The 23,684-nt window shown below is 39.0% G+C and overlaps 1 pseudogene; it reads left to right on the top strand.

Moving 5' to 3' along the window:
• Positions 1-21,900: 21,900 nt before the first annotated feature.
• LOC102482845 (olfactory receptor 8D4-like) lies at positions 21,901-22,870 on the top strand (annotated as a pseudogene).
• The last annotated feature ends 814 nt before the right edge of the window (positions 22,871-23,684 follow it).

Genomic DNA, 23,684 nt, shown 5'->3' with positions numbered 1-23,684 from the left:
ACCCTCTGTCCTTTCCCACCCTCTTCTCCCACTGTCTCTGGTGTCTACAATTGTCTTCTATTCCTTTTCCACCCACATTGTATTGATCACACAATTTCTTAAATAATCTAACTACTTTCAATGGTAAGTTCATATGGTACTATTAAGAAAACCAGTTTTAACTTAAATTATAGAAATGCTAAGGAACTTTTCTTAAAGCCAGGAAACAGGTTAGGATTCTGTTCAAATCCTAGGTGCATGAACCTATCAGTCTCATGTACTTTATCTTCTGTTCTGGTTCCATTTTTCCTATTAAATTCTGGGATATGATATTCAACTCCAGACTTGTCCCTATGATTAAGCTGGCCGCTTTCTTAGTTTTTGAACACTTTCCGTGTGTCTGTATTTAATTTTCCTGATATAGCACACCCTTGAGAACTTGGAGATCTGGTCTGGTGCTGGTAAATTCTTTCAGGTTTCGTTTATCTGAGAATGTTCTTTGTCTTTTCTTCCCACATGAACGATAATCTTGCCGGGTACAGTATTATCAGGTGAAATTGCCTTTCTCTTAACACTTTCAATATATTTTCCCATTCTTTCCTCGCCTGCATTGTTTCCGATGAGAGATCTGCTGTTAGTCTTATGGGATGTCCTTTGTAGGTAACTTGATGTTTTTCTCTTGTCAATCTTAGCATCTTGTCTTTGTGGTTTTGGTCAACCTGGCTATAATGTGTCTTGGAGAAGATCTTCTTGGGTTGATTCTATTTGGGGTCCTTTGTATTTCTTGTGACTGGATCTTTGAATGCCTCTCTAGGTTTGGAAAGTTTTCTTGCAGGATTTCATGGAATAGATTATCAATGCCCTTATGGGTCTCTTCCCCTTCTGGAATGCCAATTATCCAGATGTTTGGATGTTTGATGGTATCTAGTACTTCTCGTATATTATTCTCAAATTTTTGTGCCGTTTTCTCAGTCTTCATGGTGGATTTTTCTAGGCCAGCAATTTTCTCTTCTGCGTCTGAGATTCTATTTTCTGTGTGATCTAGTCTGCTTTTAATACTTTCAAGGGAGTTTTTGACTTCCTGTATTATAGACTTCATGTCTAACAGTTCCGTTTGACTCTTTTGTAAAGCGTGCAGTTCCTCTTTTAGGTCTTGCAAGAATTTCCTCACCTCCTGGAACTCATCAACTTCTTTCTCCTTTCTCTTTAGCAGTTCATTGTCTCTCTTCTCTTCCATCTCAGTTAGCCTCGCCATTATGAATGTTCTAAATTCTTTATCAGACATTTCCATGATTTGCATTGAACTGCTTGTGAATGAAGAGGAGTTATTCTTTTCCCTTGGAGGGGAGGTATTTTCTTGCTTTCCCATATTTCTTGTGGTCCTGTGGTGATTTCTTGTCATCTGATGGATGGTGTTTTTCTTTCAAATTCTTGAAGTTCAATCTGAGTGTTCAGGAGCAAGCAGAAAGAGGTGATTTGGTATCTCTTTGCCATTCTCTTGTGATCACTGGTGCAGCAGATTCAGTAGATGCTGAGGAATATGTTAACAGTAATAGTATTTCAATGTTTAGCTACAGTGTCCTTAGATCCATCACGCTAGCTCTGTTTGCTGGAGGCTGAATTATCAGTAGAAAATCTTCATTTTTTCCTGTCTCTTGCAATGACTAGTTAGCAGGAGCCATGAGGAATCCTCTTCAGACAGCCCAATATATTAAAAAGAACTAAAAGAAAATATTTTGAATGTTCACACCACAAAGAAATAATAAATGTTTGAGGTTTTGGATACACTGTATATCTTGAGTTAATCATTATACAATATACGCTGGTATCACAATATCATACTCTACTCCACCAATATGTGCAATTACTATGTATGCGCCAATTAAAAATAAAAAAGGAGCAATGGGCTACACCATTGATGTCATAAATATCAACAAAGTAAAAATAGTTTACTAAAGGAAAATATTGTCAGACTTTACGCATTCATTTGTAAATGTATCCATCAAATGACCCTAGGTCCACTGGAATCCAGATAACCCACTGCAGATCTGACACCAGGCTTCCCAGAATTTTTCAGGAGAAAAGTGAAGGCAATCATTTACAGAGAGAGTCTATAATCCAACTGATGTAGCTGTCACAGGCAACCATAGACCCTAATTTTGTCTTGTGTAATACACACATCTCTTTTTCCTTATATCTACCTTTTAATTTCTGCTCAAGTCAAAACTCAGTGATATGGCTTTCTCTTACCAGTCTAGCAATGAACGTAACTTTGTTTGAGACTGCTATTATGGGCACTTTATTATTTCTCTCTGATAAGATCAGATCAAAGTTGAGCACCTACTTCAGTGGACTATACGGCATAGTAAAATCTTTTCCACAACATTCAGAGGAATTCACACTTTTGTCCCATACATACCAGAGCCATTGCTTGTATTTCTATGACAGACAGCCTATGACTGGATAAGAAAGAGCTATTTGAAATACATATATCTGGCAAGGGATGAGCAACCAGAATATATAAAGAAATTCTAAAATAAATATGTGGAAGTCTCCCCCATAGAAAAATGTACAAACACATGAACCAGATGTGTCACAAAAAGAACAGCTAGATGGTCAATGAACATATTTCCAAATGGTACTCACCTTTGTCATCAAGAGATTGATGCCCAAGATCCTGAGAGGAGAATGGAGGAGAAGGGATTGTGGCGTGACCATCCCCCCCGGGGGGTGATTTCTCGCTTTCTGTCTCTATGTCTCTCTCTGTCTGTCTGGCGAGCACACGCGCCCTACAGTGAAAATCTCTCAAAAAAAAAATCTCTCATACATTAAATCCATTTTCCAACATACTTCTTTTTATAAAATAATAATTTAATTATTCTTATTTATTTATTTTTTTTCCAGTTAAAGTATGAATTTATTTTGGTACAAAAACTTTTTGAAATTTATACATAGTTTTGCCATTATACGAATTTCCACGAGCTTTTCTTTTCTAAAACATTTTTTTAAATTAATTTACATTCATTCCCTAAGCATCGTCACAGCATACAAAATGTGATTTCCAATCCAGAATATACTGGATAGTAGCTTAATCATTCATGCTATCATCAATAATTTTCCATTTCATATATATATATATATAAATATATATATATATCCCTATTTCTGACCCTTTGCCATTTCCTACCCTCCTTCCACACTATCTCTCTGGTGTCTACAGTTGTTTTCCATTTCTTTCCCCCCACATTTTATTGATCACACAATTTCTTAAATAATCTAACTACTTTCAATAGCAAGTTCAGTTGGTAATTTCAAGAAAATCAGTTTTAACTTTAATAAATAAAAGATATGCTAAGGAACTTTGCTTAAAACTTAAAGCCAGGAAACAAGTTTGGATTCTGTTCAAAGAGTAGCTACATAAATCCATTGACTACTCAAGACAGGACAGAAATCCTTAAAACTGGAAGATAAAGCCTAGAAGAAAAGCAGCAATATTTTAGTCAAAAGTCATAGAATGCTATTTTACCAGTTCAGTCTCATGTACTTAATCTACCTTCTGTTGTGGTTCAATCTTCCTGATTACATTCTTGGAGATAATAATCAACTCTAGACTTGTCCCTACAAATAAGTTGGCCATTTTCTTAGTTTTGAACTCTTATTTCTGTGTGTCTGTATTTCATTTTCCTGGTATAGCACTCTCTTGAGAACTTCTTGGAGATCTGGTCTGGGTCTGGAAAATTCTCTCAAGTTTTGTTTACCTGAGAATGTTCTTGTCTTTTCTTCCCACATGAAAGATAATCTTGCTGGGTACAGTATTCTTGGTTGAAATTGCTTTTCCCTTAACACTTTGAATATATTTTCCCATTCTTTCCTTGCTCGCATTGTTTCCGATGAGAGGTCTGCTGTTAGTCCAATGAGAGGCCTGCTGTTAGTCTTAAGGGGTATACTGTGAAGGTAACTTGCTGTTTTTCTCTTGCCAATCTTAGCATCTTTTCTTTGTGGTTCTGGGACTGGATCTTTGGGTGCTTCTCTAGGTTTGAAAAGTTTTCTTGCAGGATTTTATTGACTAGATTATCAATGCCCTTATGAGTCTCTTCTCCTTCTGGGATACCAATTATATTGGTGTTTGGACGTTTGATGGTATCTAGTATTTCTTGTATATTATTCTCATTTTTCTAGGCAACTTTTTTAGTCTTTCTGGCGGATTTTTCTAAGCTAGCTATTTTATCTTCTATGTATGTGATTTGATTTTCTGTATAATCTAGTATGCTTTTAATACTTTCAAGGGAGATTTTGATTTCCTGTATTATAGCCTTCATCTCTAACAGAAATTTGATTATTTTTTAAGGTGTTTATTTCCTCTTTCAGATATTGTAAGACTTTCCTCACATTCTGGAACTCATTAGCTCCTTTCTCCTGCCTCTTCTGCAATTCATTTTCTCTCTCCTCTCCCATCTCTGTTAGCTTCATCATTATGAATATTCTAAATTCTTTAGTAGACTTTTCCATGATTTTCATTGAACTGTCTGTGGATGAAGAGGAGTTATTCTTTTCCCTTGGAGGAGAGGTATTTTTTTGCTTTCCTATATTTCTTATGACCCTGTGGTAATTTCTAGTCATCTGATGGATGGTGCATTTCTTCCTAATTTTTGAAATTCAATCTGAGCATTAAGGAGTGTGCAGAAGGAGGTGATCTGGAATCTCTTTGCTATTCCATTTTTATTTCTTTGTGCAGCAGATTCAGTGGATATTGAGAAATATGTTAACCCTAGTAGAATTTGGTTGTTTGGCTATGGTTCTCTTAGATCTGACTAGAAACACAGTGAATGGAGATTGAGGAGCAGTGTGATGAGATAAAAGAAAAATAAAAGGAAACAGAGACAGAGAATAAAAAAGACAGAAGAGAGAGAAAAAGAAAATAAAAAACACCCAAAATGGTTTTTTAAGCAAAAATTTTAAAATCCACACAGCACACAAGTGCCATGCAAAATCAATAGTTCTCAGCAGCAATGACGGAGGAGTCTTCTTCTAAAAGCCTGCTCCTTGCCTCTCTTGGAGAAGAGGGGGAAAGGGGAATATTAGCAAGATAAAGGAGAAACTGAAAGCCAAGAGAATACTTTACCTTAAAATCTTTTAAAAAGGAAAAATTACAAAAAAATGAGAAGACAGAGAGAGAGAGAAGCAGTGAGAGACAAAGAAAGAGACAGAGAAGAGAGAAGCAGTGAGAGACAAAGACAGAGACAGAGAGAAGGCTAAAGGGGCTCCCTACCACTCGAGTTTGTGGGCTGGAGGCTGAATTATCAATAGAAAATCTTCATTTTTATTTTTCTTCATTTCTTTTTTCCCTGAAATCACTAGCTCTCAACAGCAATGGTGGAGTCTTCTCGAATAATTTAATTTAATAATATTATTATTATTTAATTTGACTAGAGAGATAGAAAATGAGAAAGCAAGCTGCCAGATCCAGGACTACAACCATAGTTAGCCATGTGAGAGTCCACTGCCTTAATCACCACATCACCTATCAGTCCTTCCCACAAACTTTTAAAGTTACTTCATATATTCCTAAATAGGTGTGAAATATGTTCCATACCTTGTGTGTTAACTCTCTTAACATTTTCACTTGGTTTCTCATTGTATCAATGTAGAATTCTATGCAATAGGACAGTTATAGAGAAGAGATGAATAGGACTCTGTAAAAGTATGTGGGGATCAATGACAACAGTGCTATTAAATAGTAAAACTGACGCTATTAAATAGTAAAACAGACTGGCTTCTAGTTTAGATTCTGCCACTTAACTACCTATTTTGGTTAGTAAGCCAGTCACTTCACTCTGTTTGAATATAACATAAAATAAGAACATTTTATTCTATCTCTTTGACTCTAACAATAACTTTCAGTATTATTATTTCCAGTCTTGTAGAACATACGTTTCTGTAGGAAAGGACAGTCAGATAGTTTGTGTCATTAATCAAGATTTGGGGTTTGCATGGCTGAACTCAGGCAAAAGAGGAGGCTAATACTCTCTTTTCTGCTAAGACAGGACAAGTGTTTCTGGTTTTGGAGAAATGAATCATTCATTCATTTAATCATTTATATTCAGGCCACATTTTTAAATAGACACAGACATTTCTATAAATATATTACTTAATAATAAATTTCTCCTTTCTGTTCTTCTGCTTCACCCTGCTGCATACGTTCTGAAATCATTTGTGACATAATTGCAAACTATTTATTTATGTGTCTTTTTTCTACACTATAAACTCCTTTGAATGCATATTTAAACAAAATAGCAGTAGCCTCCGGTTCTGAAACAATACCTGCTATACCTTAAAAGAATTTTTGAGCAGATGAAGTTCCCCAGTTCTAACATTGACTACATGCTCTTCTATCCATTTTTTTTATCCCTCAAAATGAAGGAAGTGGGTACACTGTGAGCTAACCACAGCAGGGCCTCCAGTATGTGACTGAAATATTCAAAAGGTAGAAAGGAGGGCTTAGGTATTTATATTCTTTGGCTTTACTCCAGAATATGATAGGGCATTTCAGTAGTCTCCAGGCCACATACGTTTTGCTAAATTTGATGTCTCCTCTCCTCAGTTGTTTGTTTTAGTATTTTTAGCTTTGCTATAGACACGTGCACTCACCAGAGAGAAAGGGGGGGGGCAAGATATCAGCCCCTAGGGGGAGCAGCCATGTGCAGCATCCCTTCTCCTCCAATCTCCTCTCGGGATTTTGGGCCTGTGCACACATACACTTGGTGTGTTTTTCAAGTCACTGAGTCCAGGACTCAAATTGCTCAGTCTGCAGTTAGCCTTAACTGCCACACCACTGGCTGGACCTCTCCTCAGTTATTAATACAAATATTTTCTTTTTTCAGTTACTTTCTCTTCTCCCCATCTCCTCACCTCCCTGCCTCTTTGTTGTGATTTCTCCTTGAGGTGTTTTTTGATTTTGGTTTTGTTTTGTTTTGTTTTTCCTTTTAAGAGAAAGGGAAAAATAAAAACCTAAAAATAAGAGAACTATATCTAAGAAAAAAGTAATAAAATATACTATCTTATCACAGCTACTAATTTCCTTTTTAAAAACAATCTGCCAGGACCAGCAGTTAGTGTAATGGCTATGTTGTTGGACTCCCATGTAGTCGACAATAGTTTGAGTCCCGGACCTGGTGACTTAAACTCACGCTGGGCACGTGTGCGTGTGTGCCCAAGATTCCAAGAGGAGAATGGAGGAGAAGGGATTGTGGCGTGGCCATCCCCCCTGGGGGGTGATTTCTCACTTTCTATCTCTGTCTCTCTCTGTCTGGCTGGCGAGCACATACGCCCTATAGCAAAAACCTCTTCAAAAAAAAAACCAATTTGCCAATGGTGGGAGCAGCTGGTGGTATTGTGGTTGAGGTTGTTGGATCCCACAGGACCCACAAAGCAATTTGAGTTATTTACCTAGTGACTGGAAAGACATATTGGAGGTGTGTGTGTGTGTGTGTGTGTGTGTATGTGTGTGTGTGTGTGTGTGTTTGTGTCCCAAATCCTGAAAGGAACAGTGGAGGAGAAGGAATTGTGGTGTGACTATTCCCTAAGAGAGAGGTGTTTCTCACTTTTCTTCTGTCTCTGTCTCTCTCTCTCTTTGAAAAGTATGCTTGCCCTCTAACAAAGTAATAAAAATAAAACTTGCCAGAGGGCATGTGCACTTGCCAGAAAGTAAGGACAAAGCACCCTTTGGTGAGGCTGCTCATGCTGTGATTCCTTTTCCTCTATTTCTCCATCCTTTGGGTGTTTGGGCTGCATATAAACCTGAAGTGCTTTTCAAGCTGACAGTCTGGAATTTGAACTGTCAAGTTGGCCATGTGGGAAACCAGTAGACCACAGGATTGGCCCACAACTAATTTCCTTTGCATATCACTTTCCAGTGTCTACTTACAAGCATATCTATTTTACATGGCTGCAATCAAACCATTCACGTCACAGACAGCTAGTAGCAGGACCAGCAGTTAGCGTAATGGCTTTGTCACTGGACTTCCATGTAGTCGACTGTGGTTTGAGTCTTGGACCCAGTGGCTTAAACTCACACAAGGCACATGTGCGTGTGTGCCCAAGATCCTGGAAGGAGAATGAAGGAGAAAGAATTGCGGCGTGGCCATCCACCTGGGGGGTGATTTCTCACTTTCTGTCTCTGTCTCTCTCTGTCTTCTGGTGAGCGCACGCGCCCTATAGCAAAAACCTCTCAAAAAAAACAAATAAAAAACATAGGCAGCTAGTAGTATGAGCATTAGAAAAAGTCTTTAGAATTATGATTTTAAAGAATTTACATATAGTCCATTGTCAACATATAAAAGTATGTGATAGTATTGTCTGGCAATATTTAGGTTATTTTCTATTTTTTTTTTTTTGGAGAGGTTTTCGCTATAGGGGGCATGTGCTCGCCAGACAGACAGAGAGAGACATAGAGACAGAAAGTGAGAAATCACCCCCCAGGGGGGATGGTCACGCTGCACTCCCGTCTCCTCCATTCTCCTCTTGGTATCTTGGGCACACATGCACACACACCCGGCGTGAGTTTTAAGTCATTGGGTCTGGTACGCGAACCACAGTCAACTACATGGGAGTCCAGTGACATAGCCATTATGCTAACTACTGGTTCCTATATTTAGGTTATTTTCAGGTTGTGCTGATATTCATTTAGAAAAATGAAATGGAGTCTAAGGAGTTAGGTGAGGCAAACAACTGAGACACTCATCACTCTGTCCCCAATAAGATAGTCAATAAACATTTTTTATTGACAGAAAGCACGAGAAAGAAAACACTTTCAACAGGGCATGACCTTACTGCTTATAGCAGCAAATATATGTTGTATTAGGCTATATATATACATATATGTATACACACACACACACATACATACATACACATAGTTTAGCTATAGGTTGTGTGTGCTTGCCAGAGAAAAATAAAGAGAGAGAAAGAAGGGAAAAGTGAAAAAGTGCCGCCCCTGGGGTATGGCCACGCTACAATCCCTTTTCCATTTTCTTCTCAGGATTTGCACATGCAAGCATGCAAATGCACCTGACATTTTTTTTTTTTGGAGAGGTTTTTTTGTTTTTGTTTTGTTTTGTTTTGCTTTGTTTTGTTTTGTTTTTGCTATAGGGCGCGTGCACTCGCCAGACAGAGAGAGACAGAAACCGAGAAATCACCCCCCAGGAGGGATGGCCATGCCGCAATCCCTTCTCCTCCATTCTCCTCTAGGGATCTTGGGCACTCATGCACACGCGCCCGGAGTGAGTTTAAGTCACCAGGTCCAGGACACGAACCGCAGTCGACTACATGGGAGTCCAGCGACATAGCCATTACGCTAACTGCTGATCCCACCTGACATGTTTTTCAGACTAATGGGTCTGGGACAAGAACCATGGAATTCAACATATGGAACCTGGTGCCTTCACCACCATGCAATGAACCAGTCCAACCTCTTCATATTTTATATGGTATATTGCAGCATATATTGTTATGTGACCTTCAAAAAAATCCTTAAAATTCAAGTGGAACAACTCTTAATATTATTCTTACCAATTAGGAAGTCATGCATCTAAGGGTGACATAATATGCCCAAACACCATACACAACTAGTAAAAAGGAGAAATTGGTACTTATAGGTCTTGTAAATAAGAAGCCCACATATCCATTCTCTCTCTGTCTCTCTCTCTCTCTCTCTCTGAAAATTCCGATTTTCAACCATCAATGTAGTATGGTCTACAAGAGAAATATACAACATGAGTTATAGATCATGTCATCTTTATGACAGATGACCATACATGATTGAAGATTAATTCTGAAATCCAGAATCCACTTGGGACTGTATACACATGTACAGATGTTTTCCACTTACCTTGGAAAACAGAAACTATAACATTGCAGCATTAATGATTGCAGGATTCCCTTGCGAATATTTGAACATAGTCCCATCTGGGGCAATTAAAACTTTTTCCAAATAACACAAGCTTTGGAGACCAATGGAGTATGAAATGATTATTAATCTAAATTAGTTTCTATGTCACTTTTTAACTCGGTTAGTTACCTCTGGGATCCAAATAATAATCACAAGAACAGGAAACCTTAATCAGTTACTATAAACTTCTGGGCCTCTCTTCCCTAGAATTGGGGTTTTATGGACAAGTCTTTAATTGTGTAGTTTCTATGATCTCCCCAGACATTTATTTTATTTTACTTTAAACCAAAAAGATAGTAGGTCAGCCTTGGTGGTACTGTGGCTACTCAGTTCTCTGCAGTGCTGATGCCATGTGGGAAGGTCTCTAGTTCACATTCTGAGGCATGCGTGCATGAGTTGGCTGCACGATGCCTGTGATCCTGGCTGGCTGAGAGGGTGGTAAACAGTGGCATGGAAACCCTGTGAAGTTCCTGTTTCTCTATCTTCCTCCCTCACTCTCTCAGAAGACATAAATGGCTAAACTTAAACCAAAGTGGAAGGATGACGTCTGCCTGCCTCAACTCCATCAGTTGTGCTCTTTGGCTCGTAGTTGAGAGGCTGTGTGCTGGACACCCTTACTCACCCATCCTCATCAGTATGTCTGCCCAGGGTGTAGGCAAGGAGGGATTGCCTGATGTAATGTGTAGAAATGAATGATGGAAATTTGCTATCCTTCAGGACTTGTTGACTATCTAACCCTTTGAAACACTGAAATTGAAGATTCCTTTTCCCAACCCCAAATTTATAGAATCAGAACTTTGAGGAACCTATTTTTAACAGGTGCCCCACATAATTTTCCAACACACCCACATTTTAAGACAAGGAGAAATCAAGGGGAATAAAAAGAAGTAAAAAATTTTAGGGATACAAATACGAAAAATCATCGGTTGGTGATAATGTGTATGGTAATGTCTTTGACTAAACCAATGTACAGTATATTTATGATGGGAAAATTCATTTGGTATGCTATGTTTTTAAGGTAATACATAAATAAATAAATAAATGATAAAAAGAAAAAACACGAAAAGTACATATACATCAATTAAAAACAATATTAAGAAACTAATGCAAATTATGAAACACTTGCTTGTAAAATAAAAACAATTTTTGTAAATTGAAAAAAAATATCTTTTCCAGTGACATTTCTGCTGGCACCTGAGGATGTCAGGGGGATGTTGTGGTCCTGTCTTTGGAGGTGTTCTTCATCCACTTAGGCCCTTTTCACAAGGCTTTGGGATGAAATATGAAGAGTCTGCTAGTCTAGACCTTCTAAATCTAAGGAGTCTTTGGCTTCTGTTCCTTCCCTTCAGGAATTTCAACCATCTCCACAATTTTTTTTTCTTTTGTTGGAGAGGTTTTTGCTATAAGGCGCGTGTGCTCGCCAAACAGCCAGAAATAGAAAATGAGAAATCACCCCCTAGGGGGGATGGCCACGCCGCAATCCCTTCTCCTCCATTCTCCTCTCAGGATTTTGGGCACGTATGCACACATGCCCGGTGTGAGTTTAAGCCACTGGGTCTGGGATGCGAACAGCGGTTGACTATGTGTCCAGCAACATAGCCATTATGCTAACTGCTGGTCCCCATCTCCACAAATTTTTGAGCCTGGTCTATTATTTTTGGAAGAGGTCAGTAAAAAAAAAAAATGATTAGTAGACATTTTCATAGCCAACTACACTAGTCTTGTTATTGGATAGACTCTTAGTCCCAAATTTGTTCTTGCTTTTCAAATTTCGTGACATGTACTAAGTCATCTATAAACCACAAAAAACTTCATCTTTCTTTAAACACAAGCAGCTATCTTCCTGTAGGTTTTTTTCTAGGTATGAAGCATTCCTAGAGTTTTAATTCATTTCAGCTCCGCCACTTAGCAACTTTCTGGTTTTGAGCAAATGTTAGGATCACTGTGAGCTCCAGTGGTCTCACTGGTAAAATGGAGCTAACAGTTTATGATGTTGAGTAGTTAATGCCACTAAACAGGATCAATACTCAGCAGATATAAATTCCTTGTGCTTTTTCTTCCCCTCTTGTGGGTATGTGAGTGCCCGTGCGTCTGTGGTCTGTGGGTGTGTCAGTAGGCAGGTGGGAAGGAAAGCAAACATATCTGGACATGCCAGAGCTGTCTCCAGCATTCTGTTTTCATCAAGACCAGGAATTCATGAAGAGTTCAAATGGAGAAGAAGCAGAAACTTAATCTGATGACTCTGACTCATCAGATAAGCTATACTTACCCTTGGAAAGGTTATGTCCCATAAGAACAGTGTGGAAGCTCTCTCTGAAATTAACTCAAGGCCATCTCTCTTTGCATATTTATGGTACTTGAAGGAACTAAAAACAAAAGTTTGATCTTAGCATAAATCCCTGTAAGACATTACTGCATCATGATGATTTTTTAGACAAAACATCCAGCAAAGTACAACAAGGAAGACCATATGTCAGCGAGGTGTCTTTATCCACACACTTCTGGCTCAATCAGGGCTCAAATACCGCTGCCTGGGGAATCAGCAGTTAGTGTAATGGCTATGTCACTGGACTCCCATGTAGTCAACTGTGGTTCACATCTCAGACCCAGTGGCTTAAAACTCACGCCAGGTGTGTGTGCATGTGTGCCCAGGATCCCAGGAGGAGAATGGAGGAGAAGGGATTGCGGCATGGCCATCCCCCATGGGGGGTGATTTCTAGCTTTCTGTCTCCCTGTCTCTGTCTCATGTGCGCGCCCTGTAGCAAAAACCTCTACAAGGGAAAAAAAAAAAAAAAAAAGCTGCCTGGTGGAGCAGCTGCTCACAGTAAAATGACAGCAGTGACCCCTCATGGTGGTTTTCCACATTTATGACAGGGATAGTGAGAATGGGAAGAAGTAAATTTATCTTTTGGTCTTCTCAAACCTGAACACCTCAACTACAAGTTTCAGCAGGCCCTTGCTAAAAGATTAAAAAATAAGTAAGCCGAACAAACAAGGACATCTTCACCTTGAGAGGAATCTCTTGCATAACTACAGAGACATTCCTTTAGTAATTCACCTTTGATCTATCCACATTAACAAAGAAGAATAAATAATCTGAACTTTTTTTTTCTTTCCCTCCAGATTATATTTGTTTATCTGTTTATTTATTTATTTCACTAAAATGCCTTCTACATAATGTGTAGCAAATTACAAATAATTTTTAGTTCCAGAATAAATTATTTCAGTGGTGATACAGCAACACGCACACACACACACACACACACACACATGATCTTAACAGGCTGATCTGAGATTTATTCATGATATGTGTCATTTACAGCTGGTAATAAGTATCTTAATCATAGTTGAAATTTTGTGTTAAAAATACTTGACTTCTGTAGACTCTGAGTGATAGACTTCTTAGGACAAGTATAAGAACAATTATCTGCAAGGATCAGCAAGAATATTGTGCCATAAGTGTCTGTTTTTTCTAATATCATGAACCTCATCATTCATTATTGACATTTTTGGTTAAGAATAAACCCATTTTGTGATATATCTGGCAAATGAAAATCCTCCCCTGTAAGTTAGCTATTTTCATTGGTTGTCAAGGTCATGATTTTTCTTGTCAGGACAGAAGAAAACATTCTGAGTTAGATGCCTGATAAGGATGAGGACAGATGCTGAAAGAATAAGTAACACTATGTGCCAGGCATTGTGCCAGGACCAAGGCACACAATCATGAGAAGTAGTCCCTTACCTCAGCAAGTCCCCAGAGAGTGGGAAGGTCCACATATGTGCACAGGTGGTGGAAATGCCAAGGTGAGGTTAAAACAAAGGGAAGATAACTAAGAGATATGAACGAAACCAAAGGCACTTTTCCCAGGAAAATATGAGGTGAGTGTCTTCAAAAAGTTGATAGAGGGACCAGCAGTTAGCATAATGGCTATGTCGCTGAACTCCCATGTGGTCGACTGTGGTTTGAGTCCCGGACCTGGTGGCTTAAACTCACACAGGGTGTGTGTGCATGTGTGCCCAAGATCCTGTGAGGAGAATGGAAGACAAGGGATTGAGGCAAGGCCATCTCCCATGGGTGAAATACTATGTGGACCAGCAGGTGGCCTAGATGTTAAGGCAGTTGGCTCTCACATGACTGACTGTTCAGTATGAGTTCTAGTCCCTGTGGCTTGAAAAACACATCTGGCATACTACATGTATGTCCTAAACCCTCAGAAGATAATGGAGGAGAAGGGACTTCAGTGGCCACCCCCTCACCCCAGAAAGGCGATTTTTCACTCTCTCTCTCTTCACTGTGTATCTCTCTGGCAAGTACACAAGCCCTATAGCAAAAGTTAAAAATATTTGATCTATAAACAAATTATTTGGGGCTTAAATAAAGTTTATCCAAAAAATATTTTAAAAAAAACTATGCATGAATTAAAAACATTGTATAAAAAACAAGACCCTGGAATTTGATAGAAAGTGAACGAATATGGAAGATTTTCTGCTGAGTGAAGCAAGTCAGCTTATGAAAGAGAGACAGTGTAAGTATACCAACTGTCCACACCTATAGTGGGAACTGAAAGATCAGAAGACATAGATGCATTGAAAATGGTTATGGGTACTGGAGACCATGTCAGCAAAGGATGTGAGAAGGGCGAGAGTGTGAGGAAAGAAATTAAAGAGAAAAATAGAGAGGCAAGACATCTATGGGATACAGAAATGGATTATTATCAGATGATGGTAACATATTTAGTATCCTCAATTGAACTGGTGTGAAATGTATTAGGGTGGGTAAATTCACTTTACAAGCTAAGTGATGTATAATGATTGAACATATAAAATAAATTAAAAGATAATAAAAATAATTTTTACTAAAGAGAAAAAGAAATAAACAGAAAAAAAAACCCGAATACCTTAAATATATACAATACAATTTATTTTTAAATAATAAAAAATTTTGAGACCAACAGTTGACATAATGGGTATGTCACTGGACTCCCATATGGTCAACCATGGTTTGAGTCCTAGACCCAGTGGCTTAAACTCACACCAGGCACTTGTGAGTGCATGCCCAAGATCCTGAGAGCAGAAAGAAGGAGAAGGGATTACAACATGACCATCCCTCCTGGGGGGTGATTTCTCACTTTCTGTCTCTCTGTCTCTCTCTGTCTTTTTGGTGAGCACACGCACCCCATAGCAAAAACCTCTCCAAAAACAGAATAATAATAAAAAAAATTTTGCAGCAAAGTAGACTTTTTATTTACATTTTTTCTATTAACTTTTTGAAGACCCTCTTAGAAATTGATTTTCAGAACACGATTTAATACCCCTACAGCATGAATAGGGTAAGTGCCATGTATTATTTGTCTTTAGTCCAATCTCCAGAAGTTTAGGTTCTTTAACATGGTAGACACTTAATGATATATTATGTGGTAATCTGAATTAGTGTCATATTATGACATAATGTGTTGTTTTAAGGTTACCACAAATGGTTCACCCACAGGTCATCAGATACACCCTGCAGAATGTCCTGCAGAGTTCACTAGGCACTGGAGGGTTCAGCTCAGACATCCCCGATGCTATTTGCCTCCATAATTTATAGAAACATTGAATCCACTGCCTTTATCAAAGAAATGCTCCAGTTTTCCCAGAGTTCTTCACATATTCGTTACATTCTCTGCTTCTCAGTTCCTTTGCCTATGGCTTTGTCTCCATCTTGAACATCCCTTTATAACTTCTCAGCTAAGTGAATTCTCCTACCTTTGAAGGCACAGTTTAAAATCTACCCTTCTCTGAAGAATGTCTTTGTCACTGTAGACAGCAGCAGTCTGTTTCATCTCTGACCTCTAATAGTACCTTCTGCTTAGGACAGCAAGCACTGTCCCTGGTGTTTCATTCATTCAGCAGGTTGGCAGGGCAAAGATGTGTGGAGAGATACACCCGCCCATTGGATGGCAAGGCTCTAAAGGAGCTCTTTTTCTTTCTTTTTTTATTTTTTAGAGAGATTTTTTCTATAGGGTGCACATGCTCACCAGAGAGACAGAGAAACAGAAAGTAAGACATCACCCCCCAGGGGGCATGGCCATGTTGTAATCCCTTCTGTTTCATTCTCTTCTGGGGATTTTGGGCACGCACACATTCACATAGCATGAGTTTCAAGCTGCTGGGTCCGGGACTTGAACCACAGTCAACTACGTGGGAGTTCACAACATAACCATTACCCCATCTTCTGGTCCTGTAGGGCTCCTTTTAAATCCTCTTTCTGTGTGTGTAATCTAGAGTGACAGGCCAGCTCAGGGACAGTCCCTAGAAATACACAGGCTGCAAAACCTCAGGAGAGAAGAAACCCTTGGGCCTACTGATCCTTATATTTCTAGGCACAAAATACTTGAACTGAGAATAAAACTCACCACTTTTTGTTAGCTGTGGTTGCTTTGACACTTATAGAAGAAGATATAGCTAATCTATTTCTATTCCCCAGAGATGAGAATAGGAGAAAAAAAGAGATACTCACCGGCAGTCTTCAAGCAGAAGATGAATTCAGAACATGATGTTCCTATTACACAGCTGCAGGATGATCGTGTTCTCAAGGCCACTCCTGACTGTCCACATGCGCTCGAACATCTGTGTGTTTGCAGACTACTGAGCCACCGAGGTAGGGAAGGACAGGCACCTACCTCAGACTCAGTTGTGATTTTCCTACTTGCTTTTTCTAGGTTCTCTAGTGTCTAATATGTGAACTCACCAGCTTAAAAATATATTTACAGACATATTTATGTAAACCTTACATTGAAGAAAGTGTGTGTGCACTTATTATCTCATTTAATTTGCATAATAGACCTTTGAAATAGTTATTGTATTTTACAGATTAAAACATGAAGCTCAGAGAGGCTCTGATGAGTCACAGGTTGAACTGGACGTCTTAGAACTGGGGGTGAAACTAGGTCCTATGACTCCTGGTTTGGTGCTCTTTCTGCTTTCTTTGTATGAAGAGCTCCTTTCTCTAAAAAGAGACAGTTGAGATTTGGCAACTATGCCAGATTAGAAAAAAACTTACATTCTAAACCCATGCTTATCCAATAGTGGAACCCCTCATCACAAGTGACACTACAAGCGTTTGAAACATGGCTTGTTTGATTTGAGGTGCACCGTAACTATAAAATATGCATTTTATGATTTGTCTGGGAAAAAAAAGAGAGAAAGTAAGATATCTCATTAAAATTGTTATATGGGAACCAGCAGTTAGCGTAATGGCTATGTCGCTGGACTCCCACGTAGTCGACCGTGGTTCGTGTCCTGGACCTGGTGGCTTAAAACTCATGCCGGGTGCGTGTGCGTGTGTGCCCAAGATCCCGAGAGGAGAATGGAGGATAAGGGATTGCGGCATGACCATCCCCCCTGGGGGATGATTTCTCGCTTTCTGTCTCTATGTCTCTCTCTCTCTGTCTGGCGAGTGCACGCGCCCTACAGTGAAAATCTCTCTCAAAAAAAAAATTGTTATATGAATTACATCCCCTAGTGATCATACTTTGGAAATGATGATTTTGATTTTTGAATAGAATTATTATTAAACTTGTTTGTATCCTTTTGTAAAAAAAAAAAAAAAAAAAAAAAAAAAAAAAAGATCTCCTAGGACTTCCAAATTGCCCATGAATTACGTTGTACATCTACTGGGCATTGCTGATCTACACTGTCCCTTTGTAAAATCACTTTGATAGCGGTAGTTTTAATATGCATTGATAAATTTTTAAATGCCTTTCAATGCTTTTGGATTGCTAACAATATATGCGGCCTGATTCAGGTCTGAGTCAGGGTAGTAGATTATTTTGGAGGGGAGTAAAGCAACCTAGCAATATTTTAGCCCTAACTTAGCTGAGCTTACTGTATCATAGCTGGTTAAATTAAGCAGATACTATTTACCATTGCTCATTTTTATGTTGATGAAGACATAATTTATATAATGTTTCTTCCTACAAACACAAAAACATAATGAACTTTGTGTAATAGGCTATTTGGCATATATACACTACATGCCACAGAATGCCTGAGTTCACATGCAGGTGGCGAAATATTGACCTTTAAAATTGAACAGTTTCTATCTTTCATCCAAGGAGGCTTTTCATTAGATGTTTTTCAAAGATGGGCTTTATGTTTTCCTGTGATCCTTTCTCAGACAGTGATGCAAAGAGACAGGTTCAGAGGAGAAAACAGGAAGAAGAGAGATGATTTCACTGACAGGATACAATACCCTAAAACGGGGTCTCTTGAACTTTAATGTGTACACAGAGATTTTGGGGCTCTTGTAAAAATGTACATGTTGATTCAGTAGGTATGGGTAGAATCTGGGATTGTGCTTTCTGTCTCTTTCTTTTTGTTATTTTCTTTTTCTTTCTTTCCTTCCGCCTTTCCTCTCCTTTTCTTTCTTTTCCTTTCTTTCTTTCTTCTTTTTCTTCTTTCCTTTCCTTTTTCTTCTTCCTTTCTTTTTTCTTTCTTTCTTCTCTTTTTCTTTTGCTCTGTCTTTCTTTCCTTCTTTCTTTCTTTCATTTCTTTCTTCTTTATTTCTTTCTCCTTCCTCCTTTATCTCTCTTTCCTTCTCTCCCCCTTCCTTCCTTCTTCTTCTTCCTTCCTTCTTTAGCCAGAGAGTGCATGCATTTTTCAGCGGGTAAGTGGAGAGAGAAAGCACTGCCTACGGGGCATGGTTGCACTGCAATACTTTCTCCATTTCTTTATTCTGTCAGGATTCTAGGACATGCATGCCCATGACCAGTGGAACTTTTCAAGTCACTAGGCCCAGACTCAGGCTGCACAATTGGTCATGTCAAGTAGGATCTGGCTACCGTAAACAATGTGGTACAGGGCGTCCAAGCTTGTACATTTCTAACAAACTCCCAAGTGATGCAGAGCTTCCTTTGTAAACTACAATGATTAGCAAGGACGTTGTTATGGTTTGGATAATGATTTGTGCTCTAGAGCTTCACATTTAGAAATTCAGGCCTAGCGGGCAGATTATAGTGATTGGATTGTGGAGATACCAGACTGGTGCATGGATTAACGCTGTCTCATAGGAGGCCTGGTGAATTCTAGCTCCTGTGATGAGGGCAGGTTATTACAAGAGAGAGCTGCCTACAGCTTGCTCTCACTCTGCACGGGCCCACACACCTCTCTGCTTCTGCTGGTCATGTTGCAGGCTAGCCTGATGCCCAGCCTACACCTTTGGACTTCCCAGGCCCCAGAATAATGAGTCAATGATTTCGCTTTCCATATAAATCACCCAGTCTCCGAGCCAGCAGGTGGTATGCTGGTTAAAGCAATAGACTCCACAAGGCCAATTGCAGTTCGAGTTCTGGACCTGGCAGCTTGCTTTCTCACTTTTCCTCCCTCTTGCTCTCTCTTTCTCTCTCTGGTCAAGTTTTAAAAAATAATGATAGATACAACAAAATAAAATAATTCTTAAAAAAGTCACCTAGTCTCAGGTATTTCTGTTAGTAATGCAATAATAAACTGAAACAGACATAGCACCTGGACATGTTTTAAGAAGTAGGAAATACAAGAAAGAGTGATCCCCTGAGTGGAGCAGAGGGCAGGGGGTAGGACACTAGACTCAAGTAAGGAGCATGAGGGGAGAAGAGACGTTTTACTCCAATAGAGACCCCAAGTAGGAATTAGGGAGAATACGAGAGAATCAGATAGATGCTCAGGGTGGTCAGTGTGTTTGTGACACTCAGGGCAGGCAAAAGGCATTGATTAAAACAACAACAACAACAAAAACACATGATATTAAAGGCAAAGAAGCAAGTATGAGTTTTCTTGGATACCCCTATGATAGTTCTCTGCTACTAGACTACCTGTGACGTGCTAATTAGTAAGGGAGGAACAGAAAGGAACACCTGGGGTATTTCAATAATAAGCAAAGGGCAACTCTTTGCACATGAATTTCTCATCTCCATCCCTTAGGATGAGAAGGAAAAAGAGAGAAAATACAAAGGACACATGTTCTGTAGAATTTGGAAACCTACTCAGACAGAGCATAGCTGTTTAGTGTCACGAAGTTTCATGTGTTAAATCTGAGAAGAATTTGGGAAACAGGAGTAGTGACTTGTAACCTCAGGAATTCAGGTGGCCAGAGGAAGTCCGGCTTGTCCAAATGTGCCAGTAATAGATTGGAAGCCAGAAGATCAAGTTGCTTCTTGAACAGCCAGAGACAGATAGATCTTGAGTTGGGAGGTTGAGAAAACACCCTGAGACTTATGTGCTCTCTGGGCAAATGTGAGGGTCTGAAGAGGGCTCTGTGAACATCCCAGCACAAAAAGAAAAGTGGTCAGATATCTCAGAGGTAAGGCCTTGGTTCACCCAGAACAGGCAGCTCCAAGGGCGTGCCATTTGTGGCCCTTCTGAAAGCAGGAAGTTGTTGGAGCTGGGCTGTTGGCACTGCCCAGAGTGGCAGCACTAACACCTGGGTTGAACCCAGTGGCCTTGGTGAGAGTGGTAGTTAAGCCCAGGGTAGGGCCCAAGATTTAGATGCATTTTGTGAGGTCTGCCATTCTACCATCATCTAGGTTTACTGAAGTGTAAGAAGGATAAACTTCCTACCTAGAAATCAACTCATTGTTCAATTAAAAATGGAACAAATACACAAATCAAAATGGATTTCCTGAAATAAGTTCTGAATCACATCAATGCTAGTATGTGAAGGGTCTTCAGAAATTTTATGGAAAATGCATACTATAAAAAACTACACATGGCTTTTAAATTTTTCTTGTTCCAAAATAATTCCATCTTCCATAGACTTTTGAAGTCTTTCATATGGTTTATTTTATTTTTTAAACTGTAGTATTTTTTATTAAACTTTATTTATTTGTTTATTTGTAATTTTCTCAGAGAGGGACAGAGTGAAAAAGAGAGAGCAAATGAAAGAGGAAGTGAGAAAGCAAGCTGCCAGGTCTAGGATTCGAACTGCTATTGGACCAGCGCCCTTAACCACCACACCACCTGCCAGACCCAATCCTTTATATTTTTGAAAAGTAGTGTGTACAGGTGGCCTATCACAAATAAATTAAGGAGACTTTGAAAGGTATGTAGTTCTTTAAGTGGACTTAGTCATTCTTCAGCTAAGAAACCAGTTTAACTCTGTAATTCAGCATGTCTGAAATCATATGCTCGTTGGCTATTCATTTTTTCAAATTTGCTACCGGATGAGTGTGCTCATTTGAGAGAGACAGAGAGCAAAAGAGAGAGCACTCGGGAGGGGGTGTGAACACATCATGATCCTGTCTCCATTTCTCTGGTAATTTGGGCACACACACACACACACACACACACACACACACACGTGCTAGTATGCCTGGTGTTTTTCTCAAGTCACCAGGTCCAGAACTCAGACCTAAAGACAGCCCTGTGGGAAATAGCCACCTTAACCATCATGCCACCAGGCAGCACCCCCCGGGGCTATTTATTTCATGTAACTTCTATTAACATCTCTTGGAATTAATACTCTACTAAGCATCCTTCAAAGCTTGAATGACAAAGCTGCAATTGACCTTACTGATAGATGCATTCTCTGTAGGAACTCCTGAGGCAGGGCCAGCCCTGGGCAAAGGCGTCATAGACAAAAGAAAGTTCATGGCCCCAGCTTCTCTCTATGCACCTATTTAACTGATGTGCCTGAGAAAATCTCCCGCACTGTCTTCAGCATTTGTATGTTGCTCACTCTGCAGGGAAAGCTTTTGTTCTTTCTAAAATAATTTGAGATAGTGGAGGGGGTAGAGGGAGTATTTATGGTTCTGCACTCTGTGGGTAGACAGGGGTTTACTGACTGCATTCGACCTGAGTGCTGGCTTTGGTGTTTGTTTGTTTGTTTCTTTTCAGTAATGCAAAGTCACAGTTTGCATAGCTAGGAATACCTGGGCTACAGGAAACTGGAAGCAAGCTGGAATTCAGCCTGTCTGATTGAACTTTTTTCCCTCTCATCTCTGCAGATTTATCAGAGGAGAATGGGTGTAAGAAACCACTCTGCTGTGACCAAATTCCTTCTCTCAGCATTGACAGAACAGCCACAGCTTCAGCTGCCCCTTTTCTGTCTCTTCTTAGAGATCTATACAGTCACCAAAGTGGGAAATCTCGGCATGATCTCGCTCATTAGCCTGAGTCCGCAACTTCACACCACCATGTACTATTTCCTCGGTAGTTTGTCCTTTTTGGATTTCTGCCATTTTTCTGTCATTACCCCCAAAATGTTGGCCGGCTTGTTATGCTCAGAGAAGGGTATCTCCTACTCTGGATCCATGGCTCAGCTGTTCTTTTTCTGCATTTGTGTAATTTCTGAATGCTACATGCTGGCAGCCATGGCCTACGATTGCCACGTGGCCATCTGCAGGCCACTGCTCTACAATGTCATCATGTCCCCTTGGGTCTGCTCTCTGCTGGTGGCTGCTGTCTTCTCAATAGGTTTCACAGGTGCTGTGATTCATGGACGCTGTATATTAAGGCTGTGGGTCAAACATCATTAAACACTATTTCTGTGACATTGTTCCTCTTATTAAACTCTCCTGTTCTAGCACTTACATTGATGAAATATCAGTCTTTGTCATTGGTGGATTTAACATGGTAGCCACCAGCCTAACAATCATCATTTCATATGCTTTTATCCTTCCCAGCATCCTCTGCATCCACTCTAAAAATGGCAGGTCCAAAGCCTTCAGCACCTGCAGCTCCCACCTGATGGCTGTTCTTGTATTTTATGGATCCATCATATCTATGTATCTCAAACTTGCTTCTAGCACTTCATTTACCCAGGAGAAAGTGTCTTCAGTATTTTACACCATTGTGATTCCCATGTTAAACCCCCTGATATACAATCTGAGGAACAAGGAAGTGAAAAATGCATTGATAAAACTTTTAAGGAGAAAAAATACTTTGATAATGAATATGTTCCTGGTGAAGATTAGTTCTATGTATTCATAATCATATTTTAATGTGTGTGTTTATACCTTAACTCTATAAAAGTAATTTGAGATGAGGTGAAATTATTTACATACACACATATATAAAATATATGCTCACATAAGATTATTAAAATTTAAAACAAATCTAAAAATGAGATATAGTAAATATTTTAAATATAAAGTTTACTACCATTGCTGAGACTGAATATCAATTTTTAGTCTTAATTTCCTGAATCCAGGCCAAAAACGAAAATATAATCATTGTATATTTTGAATATTCATATTAAGAAAAAAAACACTAAATATTAAGGACATTTCTTTTATTAAAATTTGCAAAGAAAATATTGAACAGTGTGAAGGAAGTTACTACAATTTTATAAATGTGAAGCATTTTTCTTTTTTTTCTTGTAAAGGTTTTATTAAAGGCCAATGTTATATGAAAGTTGAATTCATGTAGAAGATTCAATTAATATAGTCTCTGTAGTTGGCATGTGGTGATTCAAGGATGAGACTTAGACTATCTAGATGAGGAAATAGTATTTTTAATCTAATCTAAATATATTTTTTCAGTTTTATCAATATGTGTTCAGGATCTTACAAGTTTCTCTTTTCTTTTCTTTTTTTTTTTTAAAGTTGGAATTGTTCTCCATAGACTATAAATTCAGATTTTTTTCTTTTCTTCCATATGTTATATTTTTAATTGAATATAATGAAAAAATTTATGGTTTTCAAGAGTGAATTCTTATCAAGATAAACAACTGTATGGAGAATGTGATGTGCTCGTTAATTTATTTATTCAGCACATTATCATGGACTATGTGGCAGGAACTGTC

Source organism: Tupaia chinensis, unplaced genomic scaffold, assembly GCF_000334495.1.
Source record: "Tupaia chinensis unplaced genomic scaffold, TupChi_1.0 Scaffold147980_1, whole genome shotgun sequence".
Classification (NCBI taxonomy): domain Eukaryota; kingdom Metazoa; phylum Chordata; class Mammalia; order Scandentia; family Tupaiidae; genus Tupaia; species Tupaia belangeri.
The sequence above is the reverse complement of the archived record's forward strand: the minus strand, read 5'-3'. Positions and strand labels throughout refer to the sequence as shown.